The 22,930-nt window shown below is 43.3% G+C and overlaps 1 pseudogene across 1 annotated transcript; it reads right to left on the minus strand.

Moving 5' to 3' along the window:
- Positions 1-11,135: 11,135 nt before the first annotated feature.
- LOC132666473 (large ribosomal subunit protein eL39-like) lies at positions 11,136-21,372 on the minus strand (annotated as a pseudogene). The gene is made up of 2 exons (XR_013555416.2): positions 20,966-21,372; positions 11,136-12,169 (listed from the first exon to the last, which is right to left on the minus strand). The product of XR_013555416.2 is annotated as a large ribosomal subunit protein eL39-like (transcript).
- Between the last annotated feature and the right edge of the window lie 1,558 nt (positions 21,373-22,930).

Raw genomic sequence — 22,930 nt, forward strand, 5'->3', positions numbered from 1 at the left:
TGAAGGACAGAGAGATCAGACTGGATAATCAGTCAGGTAGAGAATAAGACCAAGGCCTTTTTTTTATAAGAAGTAAGAGTCAAGCAAACTTACCTGCCCAAACAGAACTACCCCATTTCTGCGTGTGGGAAGGCTGAGAGATCATGTAAAGGCAGCGTCAAAATAGTTCATAATTCTGACACTGGGTAGTACTTTACGATATGTTACTAAGTGATGAGAAAAGCTGGATACCATCTTGGGGACAAAGAGCACAAACATAGGTACGAAAAGACAATCCAGCAAAATGTTGATAGAAGAAACCTCTGGGAAGTAGGATTTGGGGTGACGTTTCTCTTTTCTATGTGTTATTCTACAACAAACAGATATTACTTTCATTATAAGGAAAAAAAAAGAAAGCAATGACAGTTCTTTTCAGAGGAAAAAGAGCTACTGTGGACTTCTTCAATACGTGGGGTGAAGAGGTGAAAGCAGTCACAAAGTTCCACCACACTCACTGAGTTTTAGAATCCCTTAGGCACCTTTTAAAAAATACTGATGCAGGGGCGCCTGGATGGCTCAGTCGGTTGAGCGTCCGACTTCGGCTCGGGTCATGATCTCGCGGTCCGTGAGTTCGAGCCCCGCATCGGGCTCTGGGCTGACAGCTCAGAGCCTGGAGCCTGTTTCAGATTCTGTGTCTCCCTCTCTCTCTGACCCTCCCCCGTTCATGCTCTGTCTCTCTCTGTCTCAAAAATAAATAAAAACATTAAAAAAAAAATTTTTAAAAATACTGATGCACTGCGCACCCCCCCCCCCCCCCCCCCCCCGCCAGATCAGTTGAATTAGGACTTACAAGGGTAGTACCCAGGCACTGGCATTAAAAAAAATCCCTTAGGTAGTTATGATGTGCAGCTAGGTTGAGAGCCACCACCCCACGCTATAGACCTCACCTGGGATAATTTAACCCTGGACAATGTCCCAAGCAGACAAACTCTTTTCAGTGGCCAAATGGACCTTCCATGACCTGGTCCTGGCTTTTCTCTCCAACATCAGTTCATTCCAGTCTTACTCACTCAGCCCCCAGAATAGTGGCTGGCACACAGTAGGTTCTGAATTTAAAGCAAAGTAGGACTGAATGAATCCATGGATATGGTTTTCTGACTGTGCCCACAGGAAAAATAATCATCCATGTTGAAGCAACATAGTTTTCTATGAATTATTTACAAATTGTATTGTATCGATTGGTTTTGATGTCTCAATAGACTCTTTGAGAATAGATTGAGGATAGAAAGGGTGATAATTAGTTCTTTTGTAATCATTGGGTATGAGGACCATTTATTTGTTAGGCCAATTTAAAAACATTTTTTTAATGTTTATTTTTGAGAGTAGGGAGGCAGGTAGAGAATGAGTGGGGGAGGGGCAGAGACAGAGAGGGAGACACAGACTCTGAAACAGGCTCCAGGCTCTGAGCTGTCAGCACCTAGCCTGACGGGGGGCTCAAACTTGGGAACGGAGAGATCATGACCTGAATTGAAGTCAGACACTTAACCTACTGAGCCACCCAGGTGCCCGTTAGGTCAATTTTTTAATGCATCAAAAGAATGTATGCTCCATGAGGATAGGATCTTCCTTTCTCACTGCTATATCCCCTTGACCTAGAAAAGTCTCTGGCTCATAGTGGGCACCCAATAAATACTTGTTGAATGCATATTCTTCAAGTAAATAATGATAAAAGTATAATATTCGTGTAGAGGTAATAAAAGCATAACATTTACATAGAAGGAAGTGTGTATCTTTCTATTCTCTACACGATGGGTTAGGACATTCATAGGGGGTGGGAGGAGGTGTGCACACACTCATGCAAAAATAGTGTCAAATTATTTAGACAATTGTTGAACAAATAAGTGACTGAAAAGTTAAAACATCATACTGAAATGTGGCTTTGGAACTCACCTTTTGGTACATGAAAGGATTAAATGAGCCCTGGCTGGTAGCAGTTTGGTTTCTGCACAGCCACTGGAATTATCTTCTAAAAATGAAAAGTCAGATCATGTTTCTCCTCTATTCAAAATCCTCCAGGGGCGCCTGGGTGGCTCAGTTGGTTGAGAAAACGACTTCGGCTCAGGTCATGATCTCACGGTCCGTGAGTTCAAGCCTCGCGTAGGGCTCTGTGCTGACAGCTCAGAGCCTGGAGCCTGTTTCAGATTCTGTGTCTCCCTCTCTCTGACCCTCCCCTGTTCATGCTCTGTCTCTCTTTGTCTCAAAAATAAATAAACATTAAAAAAAGAGAGAATACTCTCAAAAAACAACAAAAAAAACCCACCCAAAATCCTCCAATGGTCTTACCTCACACCATATAAAAAATTAACTCGAAATAGATTAAAGACTGAAACATAAGAGCTAACACTATAAAACTCTGAGAAGAAAACACAGGGGGAAAAGCTTCACGACATTAGTTTGGCAGTGGTATTTTGGGTATGACACCAAAAGCACAGGACACAAAAGAAAAAGTAGATAAATTGAACTTCATCAAAATTAAAAGCTTTTGTGCATCAGAGGATACTAGTAAGAGAGTGGAAAGGCAACTTACAGAATGAAAGAAAATACTTAAAAATCATATACTTGATAAGGCATTAATATCGCAAATACATAAAGAACTCTTATAACTCAACAGTAAAAAGCCAAACAGGGGCGCCTGGGTGGCTCAGTTGGCTAAGCGTTCGGCTTCAGCTCAGGTCATGATCTCACCGTTCGTGGGTTCGAGCCACGCATCGGGTTCTGTGCTGACAGCTCGGAGCCTGGAGCCTACTTCAGATGATGTGTCTCTTTCCTTCTCTGCCCCTCTCCCCCTCGTGCTCTGTCTCTCTCTCTCAAAAATAAAATAAACATTAAAAAAATTAAAAAAAAATTAAAAAAGCCAAGCAAGCCAATTAAAAAATAGACAAAGGACTTGAATAGACATTTCTGTAGAGGAGATGGACAAATGATCAATAAGCACATGGAAAGATGTTCAACATCGCTAATCATTAGGGAAATGCAAATCAAAGGCACAAGATACCAGTTCACACCCATTAGAGTAGCTATCATAAAAAACAAAATGGAAAAATAACAGGTGTTGGCGAGGATGTAGAGAAATTGAAACCCTTGTGCAATGTTGGTGGGAATGTAAAATGGTGCGCTCAGCAAAAGCAGGATGGTGATTCCTCAAAAAATGAAACATAAGTTACCATATAATCTCACAATTTCATTTCTAGGTATATAACCAGAATAATTAAAAACTCAAAGAGAAACGTGTACAGCTCCATTCATAGCAGCATTATTCACAATAGCCAAAAGGTAAAAGCAACCCAAGTGTCCATTGATAGATGAATGGATAAACAAAATGTGGCGTTATATCCATACAATGGAATCTGCCACAACATGGATGAACCTTCAGAACACTCTGCTAAATGAAATAAGCTCGTCACAAAAGGACAAATATTGTCTGATTGCACTTACATAAGGTACCTAGGGTAGTCAAAATCATAAAGTAGAAATCAGAAATCAGGAAGTAGAATAATGGTTGCTGGGGGGTTGGGGAGGTGGGTAGTAAGAGGGAATGGGGAGTTAGTGATTGATGGGTACAGAGTTTCAGTATGTGACGATGAAAAAGTTCTAGAGATGGACGGTGATGATGGTTGCACAATAATGTGAATGTACTTAATGCCATTGAAATGTACACTTAAAAAGAGTTAAAATGAGGGGCGCCTGGGTGGCTCAGTCGGTTAAGCGTCCAACTTTGGCTGAGGTCATGATCTTGCAATTTGTGGGTTCGAGCTCTGTGTTGGTCTGTGCTGACGGCTCAGAGCCTAGAATCTGCTTTGGATTCTATGTCTCCCTCTCTCTTCCCTCCCCATTCACACTCTGTCTCTCTCTCTCAAAAAAAAATTTTTTTAAGCGGTTAAATTTACAAATGTTATATTACATATATTTCACGACAATAAAAAAAAATCTTTACAACCCTGCTTGGAATAGGTATATTCTGTTACTGTCCCCATTTGACAGGTGAGGAACTTGAGGTTCAGAGTAGTTGATTTGCCCAAGGTTGCCTAGCTAGTGAGTAGCCAAAAAAAACGAAATAAACCCTCTACTGACCCCCCCCCACTTCAGAATAAAGGCCAGAAGTCCTTAGCATCTCTTAAAATTTTTTTTTAAATGTCTATTTATTTTTGAGACAGAGAGAGACAGAGCATGAATGGGGGAGGGTCAGAGAGAGAGGGAGACACAGAATCTGAAACAGGCTCCAGGCTCTGAGCTGTCAGCACAGAGCCCGACGCGGGGCTCGAACTCACGGACCGCGAGATCACGACCTGAGCCGAAGTCGGATGCTTAACCGACTGACCCACCCAGGTGCCCCCTTAGCATCTCTTTTAAATGACCCTCTGTAATCTGGCCCATGTCTGGCCACTTCATACCTCTCTGGTGCCTTCTCTTATCCTTTCCCTGTGGTTTACTTTGCTCCAGCCACACATGTCAGGGACACCCCCGTCGTAGGACATTTGCATTTGCTGTTATCTCTGCCCATGGTGCTCTTCTTCTCTCCTTTACCTCTTTCAGGTTTTTGCTTCACTGTCACTTTCTCAGTGAGGCTTCTCCAACCACCCTATTTAAATTTCAAACCCCTCCTCCACCACATACTTACCTGTGTTCTTCCTTCTTCATTTTGCTGATTATCATTTATCTCCATCTGACACAATTTCTCTCTCTATATTTTACTTACATTTTCCTATCTGACTTGCTCCATAAAGACTAGAATTTTTGTAAGATTAAAACAATGTTTATTTTATTTATTTTGAGAGAGAGAGAGTGCACGCACACGCAGGGGAGGGGCAGACAGAGAGGGAGAGAAAGAATATCAAGCAGGCTCTGTACTTTCAGCACAGAGCCCAAAATGGGGCTCGATCTCACGAACAGTGAGATCATGACCTGAGTTGAAATCAAGAGTCAGATGTTAACTGATTGAGCCACCCAGGTACCCCAAGACTAGAATTTTTGTCTCATACATTATCTGCTTTATTCCCAACATTTTGAGCAATGCCTGTCACATAATAGGTGCCAAGTTAATATATGCTAAATGAATGAATAAATAGTGAAAATATTTGATGCTTACACTCTGATGAGTATGACACGTCACTCTGTTTACCTCTATGCTTTTGATTATCCATTCACCTGTGTATCAACTCTAATCTCTGTTAGCTTATCCGTATCAGCTTCTGTCTCCCCAAAGTGTCTACATGATTCAAAACACACAACAGAAGTTGCGTATATGTGTATGTTAACCGAGCATTTGTGGAAATGAAGACTCGAATGTTAAAGAGAACCGGTAGGTTATGTCACTGTGTCACCCTCAGAATACCTCATCACAAAATTTCCCAAATAAACTCATGGTCTGGTCTTGGGACAAAACGAAACTGTTCATTATCCGTAAGTGCAGTCCTACTCTGGTGGTCTGTCTTCAGATTGAGAAAGTGAAGCTAATCAGATGAGAAGTGTAACTACAAACAACGTCTCTGAATTCCTGCTTCTCAGAGGCTCAGAGCAAGCACAGGTTAAGGGAGACACAGAGTCATTTTGTAGAGGGCACGGCTTTAGTTACTACTTAAGTAAAGAACCCTCCCTTAACCTTTAGGCAACACAGCCTAGATGTCTTGTTTTAAGAGTTGACTGCAATTGGGGTGCCTGGGTGGCTCAGTCGGTTAAGCATTTGACTTTGGCTCAGGTCATGATCTCATAGTTTGTGAGTTCGAGCCCTGCGTCGGGCTCCGTGCTGTCGGTTCAGAGCCTGGAGCCTGCTTCAGATTGGGTGTCTCCCTCTCTCTCCGCCCCTCCCCCGCTCACGCTCTGTCTCTGCCTCTGAAAAAAAATGAACAAACGTTAAAAAGAAATTTAAGAGTTTCCTGCAACAGTCCAGATATCTCTTCATTTCAGAAATCCTCAGTGGTGCTATTGGGAGATTCTTGGCCTTTGTTTCCCTATCAGTGAATGGGTCCAGCCCCAAGAAAAGGAAAATACTCAGTAGTAAAGGACCTGGGGTCTGGAAGAGATGTGCTCCATCTGCCAAGGCATTTTCTGCAAATGGCTGGGTTTTTTTTCTCCCTGCTTTTTTTTTTTTTTTAAAACACTTGCCCAGCAAACTGCACAGTAAGTCATTTGTGCCAATAAAATGACACTCTTTTTCTAGGCCGCAGATTAAGAATATAAATTATCTGCTAGAAATTGGCTCAGGCGAAATATATATTTTTTATTCCCCTACTCCTTCCCAAAGCCTCTCTCTCCCCCTCTCTGTGTCACACACATGTACACAATTGCACACTCATAAAAATTGGATTTCCCAACGTCTCCCACTTGCCTAGGAAGCAAAACACAAAGTTGGATGAGGAAACGTGACTCAGCCCCCTATGTTTGGTATTTACTGCCAAATAACAGATTTTCAGGAAGAAAAGTCCTATTTCCCAAACCACCACCAAAGTGAAAGGAATCGGATCCGCAGCGTTTGCCTTGGAATCTCCACGAGGCCGTGGTCGAGTGAGGGGCAGCGGCTAGTGGTAGCGGGAGCCCCAGAATGCTTTGCGGCCTCTGGTGGGACAACATTTTCGGACAGCTATTGACAATTCTCATATCCACGTGACAGAGTCCATATGGTCAAAAGAATGTGACCCAAGCCTTCTAAAAGCAGCAGCATGATGTTTGTACTTGGAAGCGTGTTCTGTTCAGGGCAATTTTAATGGAACTGAGAGTTTAGTGGGCAATGGTACAAATAACCGCAATCGCATGATATTTTAGAAGCAACCCAGGCTTCTCTGAGCGACAGCCTGATTTTGTGGTAACAGAACAGTCTGGGCTCTGGGAAGTCCAGTCTGAACAAAGACTCTGAGATATGCACTTCTAGGACTCTCTCTGGGTGTCGTTTTTTCTTACCTGTGGAATCAGATGCCACTACTTAGAGAACAGAAGTGTCGAAAGGACTGGCGTTTTATGACGCTCGTGCTGGTTTCCTTAGCCTCAGCCACAGCTATTCTCCATGACTTTCTGCTGGACTTTGAAGAATGTTGGTATGATAATCGCAGGAAAGACCCTTTGCCTCTGGAAACCATGTGTTAGTGCACATTCATGGAGCCTCAACTCCGATTCCAAGTCCAGGAGGGACTATGTAACTCAAGGGGACAGTCCCCGCCTCTTCACTGATCACGTTTGAGGTGAGAAATATGGATATCTGAATGACTAAATGTAATGGTTTGGGGAAGTCAGGCTTGAGTTTTGTATGGTGTGGACTTAAATTCCATTTCTCTCAGCCCTGGGACAGCCCATGGTTATAAGGGAAGAGTGAGCAAAACAGAGAACATGTCATTTCAGTTTTGAAGATGTTGCACTTTTAATAACGTTTACAGAGAGGTTTGTTCCCGGGAGCCCCACAGAACAGTGTGGTTAGGTTGTCCAAGGAATAAAGACATTAGTAGAGCTGTCCTCTGGTCTCTCCTCCAAACCACCATCTGTGTGTTCAGGGGAAGGAATCTCAGCTTATTCATGTGCAGCGCTGTCTTTCCACAGGATATGCATTGTTTTGAAAATAGGAAAAACCTCAACAGCTCTGGAGCATATAATTATGCTTTCTTATTACCCAACAAGAATGTTCTCCGGAGTGTTGTTGTGATGATAATACTCACAAGTACTTGGCAGAGGGAAGGGGAGCCGAGGAGGAGGGTGGGAGGCCAGGGAGCAGAGTGGCTTGACTTCCATTTTGCCGATTCTGTGTTTCCTGTCTAACAGCTCTCACGGCTCTGTGGCTTTTCTTCAAGTCAACTAGGTAGAATTTTGGTGTGGGTTCCCAGGCTCCGTGTGGTTATCAGTGTAATAAGTGATTTCAGAGTATTAGGGCAGATTCCACTACCACTGAATCATATACAGATTCAAGGCCAGATGATGACATCAGAAACATATGTGTTCGTCTGGAAGCAACACTTGGCCTAGGAAACAGAGCAAGATCTCCAGTGGGAGAATTAGGCTTTCGTTGGCCTAAAAAGGACCCCAAGAGGTGAATTTCTTTATCTCTCGCCTCCAGGAGAGAAGTCACTTAAAAACATCCCCCTTACGTGGTTGATACGCTGTTCTCGAATATTTCTAGTAAAGCTTTTTCAGAAAGCTAGCTTAAGTGCTTCACAAACAAGGCAGAGCTTTGCGTGTGAGGAATAAACTCCGTATGCTATAACTCATAATTACTATGATTTTATAAACCTGGAATTTCCTAACCAAGCTTTATTTTCATTCAGAGCGGCTTCTGTGAGATATTTCTTCACCAATCACATCTGCCCACCCAGATTCCCATCCAAATTAAAAAAAAAAAAGGTATATTCCCAGACACGTGTCTTATATAGGCACATCACTATATTGGGTGTGGTAATTCCTCTAAATGCTTTTTATCAAGCCATGGGGCAAATTTCAAATCATTTTATAACTTGACATCACATTTGAGCTTTATGCAGGCCCTGTGGTTTCCATAGTAACAAAATCACTTCATAGTATAAGAAATATCTGGAAGATTATAGGGAAAAAAAGAGGGAATCCAAATTGAACAAAAGGCAGGAGCTAAATTCAGAATTTCTTGGGCTGCTGGTTTTATTACTGTTTTATTTATCTCAAAAGATGAGTACAAATCCTCTTGAGGCTACCAGGTGCAAATTGCATCAGTGTTCTTGCAATCTTTCAGGATCCAAGATCATCTTACTCCAAGCTATGATCTTACAGATGTCTACATTCCCCATCGTGTGTGTGTGTATATCGATGTATTATCTATGTACACACACACACACATACACACACACATATGTACACACATTGAAGATCTGTGGTCTTTTATTAAAAAATAGGTTTCTCCATTTTAGATTAGGAACTGGTAGTAAGATAACTTTCCAAAGGACCTGCCTCATTTTCTCTTTTATGCACACACAAGCACCAAGACACTCTGACATCTCCAAATAAATAGACATGCTATTTATTTGGATAAATGGTGTGGTTATTTGGCAACGCCGTTCATTCACTCACTTGCTCATTTGTTAGAACCATATTTATTGAGCATCTCTTATGACAGATAGAACCCTTGTACCAGACACAGAGCTCTAAATTGACAAGTTGGATACCTGTAGGTACAATGTGGGTAATATATGAAAGGTTTAGTAGGAAACTTCCTGGTCTCTCAGCTAATAGTTCACATTCCCCAAGCTTCCAGGTTTCTGGGCAGCTCAGGTGGCAACATGGGTCCCTCACCTAATGGACTCTTTTATTACAGGATTGGGTTGTTGGATCTTTCACTTATTAACTTCTCTAGATGAGGAGGCTCATGTTATTAATCCTGCTTTTCCTACTATTCTGATTAGATGAACCCAACATAATACTAGCACTTTGACCTCAAAGTGATGAGAACTAGGACAGGATTAGCTGGGAATTTTAAGACAGCATCTATGTTTGTGATGCATCATTAAGCGAGTACTAGTTGTCCTGGGTGATGAATTTCTCCTTTGGGTAATGTTAGAAACTGGAAGCAAAGGGAAGCCCTTTGCCCCAACTCTACTCAGTGATAGGGCATTGGGACCGTTAACTGCAGGGCCCGAAGAAATGTCCTCCTTGGAGAAACATCTCCTTAGAGGCTGACAGAGTGAATTCTGACACCCTCCTTCTGTGCTCACCAAACAGCTGTTTGGACTGTTTTGGAGGTCTTTCTAGGGGATGGGCAGGCTCACGGTGAACAGTGGAGAGGGCTTAGCTGTGATTGCTGCAGGCTGCAAGGTAGGCGTGCCCAAGAATACATCAAAGGCATTACTGCTGATCTCTGGAAAGAAGCACTGGTAATTAAAATATTTGCCATCTTTCTCTTTGAGGAGGACTTCTGTCCCATGACAACATAATGGCACTAATAAATGTGATCTGTCAGAGTGCGTGACTGGAAATGCATACGTTGGGTAGGGACTTAACACTGCTTTTAGTGAGCCTCTGTCCCTTCCATCTGGGGCAAACCTCTCCTCTTAGGCATTCAAGGCTACCCTTCTGCCTCCTTCAAGACTTGGTTCTCTCCATTATTCATTCCTTCTGTCCTGTATCTTCAACTATTTTCCTTACTTTGGCTTCTCCCTCATATACATAAATAGGGGCAAACCTCCTCAAACCTTAAAAAACAAAACACACAAGGAAATGAAACCTTGAGGTCAGCCCCCTTTTTTTGACCTCTTACAGTCCAACTCTGGTCTCCACTCTGCCAAAATTCTTGCTGGGGGTACAGCCACCTCCCAACTGCCAAGTTCAGAGTCCTGTTTCTGCCTTCAGACTTGCATCCTCTGTAGCAGCTGAGGCTCAAGAACACCCTTTCCTTTTTATGAAGCACTCATCTGGCTTCTATACCATTACTCCCTCTTGAATTTCCCCTATATCTCTATCTTCTACCAATTCTGTGCAATATCCTTCACCACTTCTCCGTCTCTGTCCATGGCTAGACATCAACGTTTCCCAGGTAATATCCTACCCTTGGTACTCACCTCTTTTCTCTTACTCTGTATATTTTCCCATATGAAATACTCACCCACATGCCAATTGCCATTTTTGTAGATAAAATGTGACCAAATGTTAGCAATTTCATATGGTTCAACCCAAAATAATTTCCCCATCCCCATTTCCAGCCCTGATCTTTCTCCTAAGTTTAGACAAATATTTCCGATGATCAACTGGACATTTCCAGTTGGATTGTCCTCAGTCACCTCAAAATTAATGCATCTTAAATGGAAGCCTTATGGAAAGCATAAACTCCTTTACCTCGAGTATTCTTGATCTTGACTCATGGTGTTACTGCCTCCTCTCTTTCCCAGGTTAGAAATTTCAGTCATTCTTGAACTGACTTGAAAAAATGAACTTTTTCACTTCCATAGCCAGTCAGTCACAAAGCCAGAGAATCCCACCTCATAAAGATCCCCACTGCATTATCTTAGATTAGACCACCGCCATTTTTCACCTGGGGGATTGCATTGGCTTCATCTATAGCATTCCTGCTTCTATTTGCACTGCATTCCACTTCATCCTTTTTTTTTTTTTCCAATCAAAAGATCTCACGTGTTTATTACTGAACCAACCCACTGGTGCAGAGGCATAATAACAGAGAAACGCCATTTCCTTGATGAAAACACATCTACCTTTCAGGTAGTAGGAAGGTTTACAGAGTGATGGGATAGGAACACATGACCTTCAGGCAGCATAAATGTGTGTCATCTCATGTATGATCCCTTATAGAGCCAGCTTGGTTCTTCTCCAATGCCGCCTCTTGGAAGGTGTATCGGATTTTATTACCAGTTTTCATCTGAATCCACCGGGTAATGGGACGATTCTGCTTTTGTTTCTTGGCCAGGAATCGCATGATCCTGAAAGTCTTGTGAGAAGACATGGCGAGACACAGTCAGCAGCACACAGCATGATGGTGGAGAAAGGAGAGAACCCCACTTCATCCTTTATCCTGCCCAAAAATATCTTTCTAAAAGGCAAACCTGGCCATGTGACTCCAAGATGCCTCATAATCCACTTCTTACGGCTCAGCTTCTGTGACTCTGACCCTCAAACCCTTCACCAGAGTCATGCTGATGGAATAGCTCGTTGTTTCCTGAAATGCCAGACTCTTTCACAACTCTGTGCTTTCTTCAGTCTGAATTGTTCTTCGCATTCTCTTAGAAACTCCAACTGAGCCTCTGAGAGCCAGTTTAAAAACCTTCTCTTATATCAAGCCTCCCCCAACTCTTCTAGCCAAGTTGGTCCTGTGATTTCCATATGCTTTGCCCCATATTTCTATTTTAGCACTTTCCAGGTCATCTGGTAGTTTAATTTCTCCATTTACACATCGGTTGTCTCCCATAGATTAAAAACTCCGATCATGTCTCTCTTCCTTCTATATTCAGAGTATGTGAATTTCTTCTTTTGTTGAAGTGATTTGAGTGAGGCTCCCCTGGGATTTCAGAGGAAGTTGTATTCAACCTTTCCTTTAATATTCCTTGACAAATTAGAAAGACTCCCTTTTGACATAAGGTCCCTGTCTAATCTTGATGATCAGAAGGGAGGGGAGCCCAAAGTTGTTAGATCACGGATCTTCAGGATGCCAGCTGTTAGCAACACCCACTGAAACCCCAGACTAGAACAGAGAAGGAAAGAGGAAACCACATCCAAGTCAATAACTCAGAGTTAATATAAAGATTTGAATCTCTGGCCATCTTCTCTCAGATATGGTGGGCTGTTCTTAATATGGCGGACCTGCCCCTACATTGCTTGGCCCCTGCCTAGCACACTGACTGCCATTCCATGCCTCCTGCTTGAGGCAGTACCAAGTTATTTGTATTTCTCTACATACAATGTACTCTGAACTGCCTCTTTGCTTTTGCTTATGCTGCTCTCTCTGCTCAGAATTATACTTCAGGTTCCCCTGTCCAGTTTTTTAAAAGTAGGCTTCATGCCTGGCACAGAGCATGTGGGGTCTGAACTCACGACCCTGAGATCGATACCTGAGCTGAAATCAAGAGTTTGATGCCTGGGGCACCTGGGTGGCTCAGTAGGGTAAGCATCTGACTTCGGCTCAAGTCATGATCTCACAGTTCGTGAGTTCGAGCCCTGCATCAGGCTCTGTACTGACAGTGTGGAGCCTGGAGGCCGCATTGAGGTCTGTATCTCCCTCTCTCTCTCTGCCCCTCCCCAGCCCCTGCTCACATTCTGTCTCTCTGTCTCAAAAATAAATAAACTTTTAAAAAATTAAAAAAGAGTTGGATGCTTAACCTACTGAGCCACCCAGGCACCCCTCCCCTAATCAGGATAAATTCAGCCATCACTTCTTCAAACCCATTTCTGACCCATTCCTTTTCCTTCCCAGGGTGGGTTGGATGCTCTCCTTAAGTGCCATCATGTGCACTGGCACAGGTTTTTTATGGCATAGTGTTGGCCAGCTGAGGAAATAAGCTCCTGATATCTAGCCCAAGTTCCATTGCCTAGCATGTGCCTTGAGGGCTGAAATTGTTTTCTTTTTTAGCAGGGCTCGAACTCATGAACTGCGAGATCATGACCTGAGCCGAAGTCGGGTGCTCAACTGACAGAGCCACCCAGGTGCCCCTGAAATTGTTTCCTAATTCACACAAAGGCAGACTCATAGTGCCTTGTGTATATCCCCATCACTGTCATGACCAACCTCAGTGTACTATGAAGATCTGTCTATTTCCTCCACTGGAGCCCTGGGGGTCCAGCTCCTGTACCTAGAACAGTGTTTGGCACTGAGTAATCGTTGAAAGAAATGTTTGCTGGATCCTCACAGTTCTTAAGAATTAGACACTGTTCTAGGAATCTTAGGTGCCTTAAGTCATTGATTTCTCATGACAATCATTGCACAAGAGTGAAAACGTTAGCACCAAGCAGTGAAGAAAGCTGCACACGTCACATGGCTGGTGAGTGTGGAGCCGGGACTTGCTGTAGCTGGGCTCCATGTAGCCCATTCTCTTAGCCACCGCACACACCACCTCTTGACTGAAAACTTGTCCGGGCTCTGCTTCCGTGTATTTCTCCTCCTTCAGGAAAAATATGTCCTCGTGTGCAACATCTGGGAACCATACTCCCCATCAGGACACTCCCAGATATCTGTGTGTCTCCTTTACACTGTGTAATCTCCTGTGCCCTTCTGAATGCTAGTTTCTAGTGGAGGCTGTTCCTGGCCTCCTTTTCTAGAGAATTCTAGGATGATTCCATATGCAGAAGGTGAGCTGAATGGTCATGCCTTCTAGGCAAAGGTGTGTGGGTGTGGGAGTTGTTTGCAGCAGAGGCAAGGCATGTATTGTGTAAGGAAGAGAGAAAACAGAGATGATTGCTTCAAGCAGAGTGACAGGAAGACAAGGACGAAGGCTAAAACCACGGGTGTCCTCACTTAGAATAATTATGTATAAAAAGGGAGGTACAGACCTAGAGTCCTCTGAGAACAGAGAGAGGCATCTGGAAAGCTTGGTGCTTTGTGGTCTCACATTCCTGGGAGAAAACTCCCAGGTCAGGCCCAGATTCTTGACCATGTCTAAGGTCCTCAGATGTTCTCTGATATGTGCTCAACCATTCCTCCCTCCTGGCCTCCGCCCCTCTTGGGCCGCAGCATCCTTGTTAGCTGTGGAATGAGAAGGAGGCCTCAGAAGAGGCGTCTGGCTGGCTCTGGGCTGAGGTGAGCCGCTTCACATAAGAAATGCCAGCGGTGGGTGTGAGGCCAGGCCAGTGGCGCAGGCGGTCGGGAGTCGGGAATTTGGTCTCTTGCCCTCACACTGACTCAGCCTGTGGCCTGTGGGTCACAGCCTACGGTGACTCGGTTTCTCAAACCTTGACACAGGGGTAATGACACTCGCTACTTTGTGAGGGGTATTAATTAAGGTTTGCAAACTGCGTGGCAATGCAGGGATGAAAGGGGTTAAACACAAAGTGTAATTGTGACGCATGATCCATGTCAGGGAACCGTGTAGGGAAACATATAGGGAAACATGCTATCTGTGTTGTGTATTGGAGTCACATTGGTCCCCAAACTAAAGTCAAGAGGAAAACATGGATTTGTATGTGGGATGTGTGTTCAAAGGCTGACACTTTGCCCTGTAGTTTTGTAAACAGGAAGAGGACCGAGTCTCAAATGTCACATAGTTCAGGTTTTGCTTCAGAGACCTTGCTCCTTTACCGTTCAAACCCCATAGCGATCTTGCTGACAGAAAACATGTCCCAGGTGAGCGCAGCTGGACAGTGGGTAGAAGGTAGGCACATCCTTGCTTCCAGAGTGGCCTTTCATCAGTGGCTAGAGAATGTGAACGTGCTTACTCCAGTTCTCAAAGGCCTGTGGCCCGTCCCACTTCCTCCTGGCACCTGACCCCATTCCACCACCCCGGAGCACCTTGGGACAAGAAGCCACAGATGATGTGGCTCGTGACAGAGCTGTGATTACAGAACGCTACTCTGCTCTCTTTGTTTCACCTGTGCTGCCCTGGGATCCTGGCATGGCTTCTGCTGAATCGGTCAACCTGATATCGTATGTGGGGCCAATTTTCTGGAAATGAAAATCAAGGTGTCTTGTTGGAGAAACCAGAGTGCCTTAGAGACCGCAGAGGAATGCTACAGATGTCACATCACTGTGTGTGTGGAAACTGGGCAGTGACATGCCTGGTGGATGTTTGTCTCCTCTGTGCCTTGATGTGTGAAGAGATTAAATAATGAAGAAAAAGGGTCAACCCTGTAATGTCCCGAAAAGCTTTGGATTCTCCAAGGTTCATCAAGTTAGGCAATAACTGGACCATCAGATCAGGGAGTTCATGTTTTTGTTCAAGAGCTGTACTGAGCTCTTTTTGAGCACTTTCTGTGTGCCAAGCACTGTTCTGGGTGTTGGAATATATGGCAGTGCATGAGCCAGATGAAAAACTTGTATCTTATGTGGGTATCATTCTGGAGGAGAGATGCCCATAGTGGAGGAGAGATGCCCATAGTGGAGGAGAGATGCCCATAGTGGAGGAGAGATGTCCATAGTGGAGGAAAGTGCTTGTAGCATCACCACTTGAATGATTACTTCTGTTTCTGGCTGTCCTGTCTCTGTGCAGGATTAGGACCTTGGTCCAATCCTAGTCCCACTGCTGCCTTCTCTATAAATGAGCAAGAACAAAAAGGTCTAAAATGAGGGGTGGTGGTAGTTGTTTTTAACTTAGAAGTGGGAGTGATTTTAAAAGTATTTAACAACTGGTATAGCATAGGTGCTGAAGCATCACAATGGATACTGTGGTTCTGGCTGGGCCAGTGTTAACCCTTTAGTTTCTGGGTCATGCCAAGGTCCAGAGAACTCAGAGAAAGAGCTGAGGTAGCTGAGATAGTGAGAGGCTTCACAGAGGGGATGTTTGGGGAACATCTGTTTACCAAGTGGAACAGAAATATTCCGATACTTGAACTGCTGTATCCGCACTGGACGAATATTGATCCTACTCTTGAAAGGCTCTAGAAGGAGGATATGCCCATGTAAGGTCTCAGTCAACATCCAACAGCCAATGGAGGAAATACTGTTAATTAAAAAAATTTGAGGGGATGGAGAACTATTTATCATGCTCCTGGAAGCCAAAAGAAAGCTGGAGTAGCCATACTTATATCAGACAAACTAGACTTTAAATTAAAGGCTGTAACAAGAGATGAAGAAGGGCATTATATAATAATCACAGGGTCTATCCACCAGGAAGAGCTAACTATTATAAATGTCTATGCGCCAAATACCCGAGCCCCCAGATATATAAAACAATTACTCATAAACATAAGCAACCTTATTGATAAGAATGTGGTCATTGCAGGGGACTTTAACACCCCACTTACAGAAATGGATAGATCATCTAGACACACAGTCAATAAAGAAACAAGGGCCCTGAATGATACATTGGATCAGATGGACTTGACAGATATATTTAGAACTCTGCATCCCAAAGCAACAGAATATACTTTCTTCTCGAGTGCACATGGAACATTCTCCAAGATAGATCATATACTGGGTCACAAAACAGCCCTTCATAAGTTTACAAGAATTGAAATTATACCATGCATACTTTCAGACCACAATGCTATGAAGCTTGAAATCAACCACAGGAAAAAGTCTGGAAAACCTCCAAAAGCATGGAGGTTAAAGAACACCCTACTAACGAATGAGTGGGTCAACCAGGCAATTAGAGAAGAAATTAAAACATATATGGAAACAAACGAAAATGAAAATACAACAGTCCAAACGCTTTGGGATGCAGCGAAGGCAGTCCTGAGAGGAAAATACATTGCAATCCAGGCCTATCTCAAGAAACAAGAAAAATCCCAAATACAAAATCTAACAGCACACCTAAAGGAAATAGAAGCAGAACAGCAAAGGCAGCCTAAACCCAGCAGAAGAAGAGAAATCATAAAGATCAGAGCAGAAATAAACAATATAGAATCTAAAAAAACTGTAGAGCAGATCAACGAAACCAAGAGTTGGTTTTTTGAAAAAATAAACAAAATTGACAAACCTCTAGCCAGGCTTCTCAAAAAGAAAAGGGAGATGACCCAAATAGATAAAATCATGAATGAAAATGGAATGATTACAACCAATCCCTCAGAGATACAAACAATTATCAGGGAATACTATGAAAAATTATATGCCAGCAAATTGGACAACCTGGAAGAAATGGACAAATTTCTAAACACCCACACTCTTCCAAAACTCAATCAGGAGGAAATAGAAAGCTTGAACAGACCCATAACCAGCGAAGAAATTGAATCGGTTATCAAAAATCTCCCAACAAATAAGAGTCCAGGACCAGATGGCTTCCCAGGGGAGTTCTACCAGACATTTAAAGCAGAGATAATACCTATCCTTCTCAAGCTATTCCAAGAAATAGAAAGGGAAGGAAAACTTCCAGACTCATTCTATGAAGCCAGTATTACTTTGATTCCTAAACCAGACAGAGACCCAGTAAAAAAAGAGAACTACAGGCCAATATCCCTGATGAATATGGATGCAAAAATTCTCAATAAGATACTAGCAAATCGAATTCAACAGCATATAAAAAGAATTATTCACCATGATCAAGTGGGATTCATTCCTGGGATGCAGGGCTGGTTCAACATTCGCAAATCGATCAACGTGATACATCACATTAACAAAAAAAAAGAGAAGAACCATATGATCCTGTCAATCGATGCAGAAAAGGCCTTTGACAAAATCCAGCACCCTTTCTTAATAAAAACCCTTGAGAAAGTCGGGATAGAAGGAACATACTTAAAGATCATAAAGGCCATTTATGAAAAGCCCACAGCTAACATCATCCTCAACGGGGAAAAACTGAGAGCTTTTTCCCTGAGATCAGGAACACGACAGGGATGCCCACTGTCACCGCTGCTGTTTAATATAGTGCTGGAAGTTCTAGCATCAGCAATCAGACAACAAAAGGAAATCAAAGGCATCCAAATTGGCAAAGATGAAGTCAAGCTTTCGCTTTTTGCAGATGACATGATATTATACATGGAAAATCCGATAGACTCCACCAAAAGTCTGCTAGAACTGATACATGAATTCAGCAAAGTTGCAGGATACAAAATCAATGTGCAGAAATCAGTTGCATTCTTATACACTAACAATGAAGCAACAGAAAGACAAATGAAGAAACTGATCCCATTCACAATTGCACCAAGAAGCATAAAATACCTAGGAATAAGTCTAACCAAAGATGTAAAAGATCTGTATGCTGAAAACTATAGAAAGCTTATGCAGGTAATTGAAGAAGATATAAAGAAATGGAAAGACATTCCGTGCTCATGGATTGGAAGAATAAATGTTGTCAAAATGTCAATACTACCCAAAGCTATCTACACATTCAATGCAATCCCAATCAAAATTGCACCAGCATTCTTCTCGAAACTAGAACAAGCAATCCTAAAATTCATATGGAACCACAAAAGGCCCCGAATAGCCAAAGTAATTTTGAAGAAGAAGACCAAAGCAGGAGGCATCACAATCCCAGACTTTAGCCTCTACTACAAAGCTGTCATCATCAAGACAGCATGGTATTGGCATAAAAACAGACACATAGACCAATGGAATAGAATAGAAACCCCAGAACTAGACCCACAAACGTATGGCCAACTCATCTTTGACAAAGCAGGAAAGAACATCCAATGGAAAAAAGACAGTCTCTTTAACAAATGGTGCTGGGAGAACTGGACAGCAACATGCAGAAGGTTGAAACTAGACCACTTTCTCACACCATTCACAAAAATAAACTCAAAATGGATAAAGGACCTGAATGTGAGACAGGAAACCATCAAAACTTTAGAGGAGAAAGCAGGAAAAGACCTCTCTGACCTCAGCCGTAGCAATCTCTTACTCGGCACATCCCCAAAGGCAAGGGAATTAAAAGCAAAAGTGAATTACTGGGACCTTATGAAGATAAAAAGCTTCTGCACAGCAAAGGAAACAACCAAAAAAACTAAAAGGCAACCAACGGAATGGGAAAAGATATTTGCAAATGACACATTGGACAAAGGGCTAGTATCCAAAATCTATAAAGAGCTCATCAAACTCCACACCCGAAAAACAAATAACCCAGTGAAGAAATGGGCAGAAAACATGAATAGACACTTCTCTAAAGAAGACATCCGGATGGCCAACAGGCACATGAAAAGATGTTCAACGTCGCTCCTTATCAGGGAAATACAAATCAAAACCACACTCAGATACCACCTCACGCCAGTCAGAGTGGCCAAAATGAAGAAATCAGGAGACTATAGATGCTGGAGAGGATGTGGAGAAACAGGAACCCTCTTGCACTGTTGGTGGGAATGCAAATTGGTGCAGCCGCTCTGGAAAGCAGTGTGGAGGTTCCTCAGAAAATTAAAAATAGACCTACCCTATGACCCAGCAATAGCACTGCTAGGAATTTATCCAAGGGATACAGGAGTACTGATGCATAGGGGCACCTGTACCCCAATGTTTATAGCGGCACTCTCAACAATAGCCAAATTATGGAAAGAGCCTAAATGTCCATCAACTGATGAATGGATAAAGAAATTGTGGTTTATATACACAATGGAATACTACGTGGCAATGAGAAAAAATGAAATATGGCCTTTTGTAGCAACATGGATGGAACTGGAGAGTGTGATGCTAAGTGAAATAAGCCATACAGAGAAAGACAGATACCATATGGTTTCACTCTTATGTGGATCCTGAGAAACATAACAGAAACCCATGGGGGAGGGGAAGGAAAAAAAAAAAAGAGGTTAGAGTGGGAGAGAGCCAAAGCATTAGAGACTGTTAAAAACTGAGAACAAACTGAGGGTTGATGGGGGGTGGGAGGGAGGGCAGGGTGGGTGATGGGTATTGAGGAGGGCACCTTTTGGGATGAGCACTGGGTGTTGTATGGAAACCAATTTGACAGTAAATTTCATATATTAAAAAATAAAAAAATAAATAAAATAAAAAAAAAAAAAGTGAAAAAAAAAAAAATTTGAATCTGGGGCGCCTCGGTGGCTCAGTCGGTTGAGCGAACGACTTCGGCTCAGGTCACCATCTCGCGGTCCGTGAGTTCAAGCCCTGCGTCGGGCTCTGTGCTGACAGCTCAGAGCCTGGAGCCTGTTTCAGATTCTGTGTCTCCCTCTCTCTGACCCTCCCCCGTCCATGCTCTGTCTCTCTCTATCTCAAAAATAAATAAACGTTAAAAAAATTAAAAAAAAATTTGAATCTGAGTTGGGACTGAGTCTCCACAACCTTATGAGCTAACTTTGAAAACAAGGTGGCCTTAGAAGTCATGGGAAGTGGCAGCCGGGTGGAGCAGAGCTGTCCGGGACACCCAGGCCCAGGGAAAATAAACAGTCTTCACCGAAAAGACTGCAACAGCCTTGGGACATGCTCTGATGCGGTGATGTTTTCTTCTGGATCTACCCTTGCCTGGTCAGTGCTTGGTTCACAGAGGAGCTGGCCAAGGAGGAAGCCACACCCCTTGGCAGGTAGACTGGAAACGCTGTTGGCAAGGAGCATGTGCCACGCAATCCTAGTTGTGGCTGCCGGGGTGCCAGCATATTACTGGTCCTTCAGGTTTCTAGTTTGTCATCATGGCTGACAACACCTCCTGGCTTTTATTGAAGGCCTAATTGGAGAGTGTCTGATGCCCAGAGGGCTTTGCTGGTTGACAACCTTGAAAGTGGTAGAAGAGAGATATTGAACTGAGGTGAGCTGTTCCCCGTGCATTCTTTCCTCCCTCACAGGTGGAGCCTGGCAAAAAATATCGTCTCTATGGGATACACACAATAACTCCAAGATGGCTCAAGCGATTAGAGGCTACCCAAGAGAGTTACCTGCCCACCTAACAAGGAACATAGCCTAATCTCATCAAATTTGCTAGCAAATTATTTGTGGGGTAAAAGAGGGATGTCAATTACTCACACTCTTTTCCAGGGAAATGCCCCATCTGTGGCCTCTTTTGGGTTCCCACATTTACACCGCTGACAAGTGCTGACAAGAGGACACCAGGAGAGTTCATTCACAGACTTGCCAGAATACTGTGACGTAGCGCACAAACAGAGATCTGGGCCAATCAGGTTTTGCCCCTTGTGAATGTGGCCCAGGAACTATAGAGAGTCTGGGATGGGGATAAGTAGGGGCGGTGGCTGACAATCACTGGGTGGAGTCGGAGTAGGGGTGCTTGAGGCATTCATGGCTATGCAGGTCAGATGGTGGAGGCGGAAGTAGGGGAAGAAAACAGGCAATATTGGGGTGTAGCTGCTTCATTGCTTCATTCAGCCATTATTAATGAGTACCTACTCTACATCAGGCACTCTTACAGGTGCTGTGGGTATAGCTGTGAACACAGCAGCCCACGTGGAGCTGACGTTCTAGTGGGGAGACATAAAATAACTGAGAAAAAGAAAAATGTATTAGATAGTGATAAATGCTGGGAGTTTTAGAAATAATGCAGAAAAAAATGGAGGGGGAATAGATAGAACAAAACTGGTGAAATTGAGACATCTGATCAATGATGAATGGAAGGGTTTCATTATACCATTTTGAACATGTTTAAAATTTTTCATAACAAAAAATTTTAAAAAGAATTCAGGTAAGTTGGAGAGGAAGTATTAAGGGAGGGTGGGCTTACAATTTCAGATAGAGGAAAGGCTTCACTGAGAAGATGACGTTTGAGCAAAGACCTAAAAGAAGTGACAAGGAGAGAGCTGGGGGTGAGTATTCCAGGCAGAGGCAACAGCAAGTGCAGAATCCCTGAGACAGGGATGTTCTTAGAGTTTAAAGGGCCACTGGGTAGGCAGCATGGCCAGTCACAGCAGTGTGACTGAGGCGGAGGGAGTGAAAATCATATAGGATCTGTGGGTCATGGTAAGAATTTAGTCTGTTTCTCTGACTGAGATGGGGAGCCACTGGAGCATTTTGAGCAGAGCAGTGACGTGAGTGGACACAAGTTTTGGCAGATCTTGGAGATTTTGGAGTGAAGATCTATTAATTTCTACCTCTGGGGTCGACTGAGTATCCTTGAAGCCACAACCAACCCTCAGTGCTTTCAAGACCTAGCTCAATTATAGCTCCTGGTCTTGGATGTCCTTGGAACTCTATATCTTCTTCATTTCTTCTGTGGACCCGTAATAAATCTTGTTGATTTGACTTGGCTTCAGGGGGTCTCTACTCCTCAAATCGAAACAAATCACAAGGAAAGCCACTTTTTTCTCATTGTATGGCTGCCACTCTTGGAGAGCAGGCAAGGTACGCTTTCGAAGCACTTAGGCTGTTGGTAGCTCAGAAGGTAAGGAGACAACACCATAGCTGAGGAGGTGAGGGGACAACATCACCACTCAGGAGGTTAGAGGACAACACCACAGCTCAGGAAGTGAGAGAATGAGACCTCAGCTCAGGAGGTAAGAGAACACCACCACAGCCCAGGAGGTGAGAAAACGCCAACACAGCTCAGGAGGTGAGAGAACGACACCACACAGCTCAGGAGGTGCAAGGACAACACCACAGCCGAGGAGCTGAGGGGACAACACCACAGTCTAGGAAGGGAGGGGATAACAACACTACAGGCCAGGCGGGTGAGGGAACACCACCACAGCTGAGGAGGTGAAGGGATAATACTACAGTCTATTCGAAGTAACACTCCCTCTGATTTCATTAGCTCTCAGGTAGTCTAAACTTCTGAGTTTAGGTATTTTTGCTTAGAAACTTTAGAACAAGGACTACACTTGAACCAAAAATAAATTTAGATACATTTATTTTTAAATCCCTGTTATGAGAAATAATAAAATCCAAGGCATTCCCTATGCTCCTCAAGTACTGAACCACTACCCAGAAGAGGTATAACTGAGTCAACATGGCCATTAAGGAGAAGAGATTTTAATTATTATT

This window comes from Panthera onca, chromosome B2 (assembly GCF_046562875.1).
Source record: "Panthera onca isolate mPanOnc1 chromosome B2, mPanOnc1 haplotype 2, whole genome shotgun sequence".
Lineage (NCBI taxonomy): Eukaryota > Metazoa > Chordata > Mammalia > Carnivora > Felidae > Panthera > Panthera onca.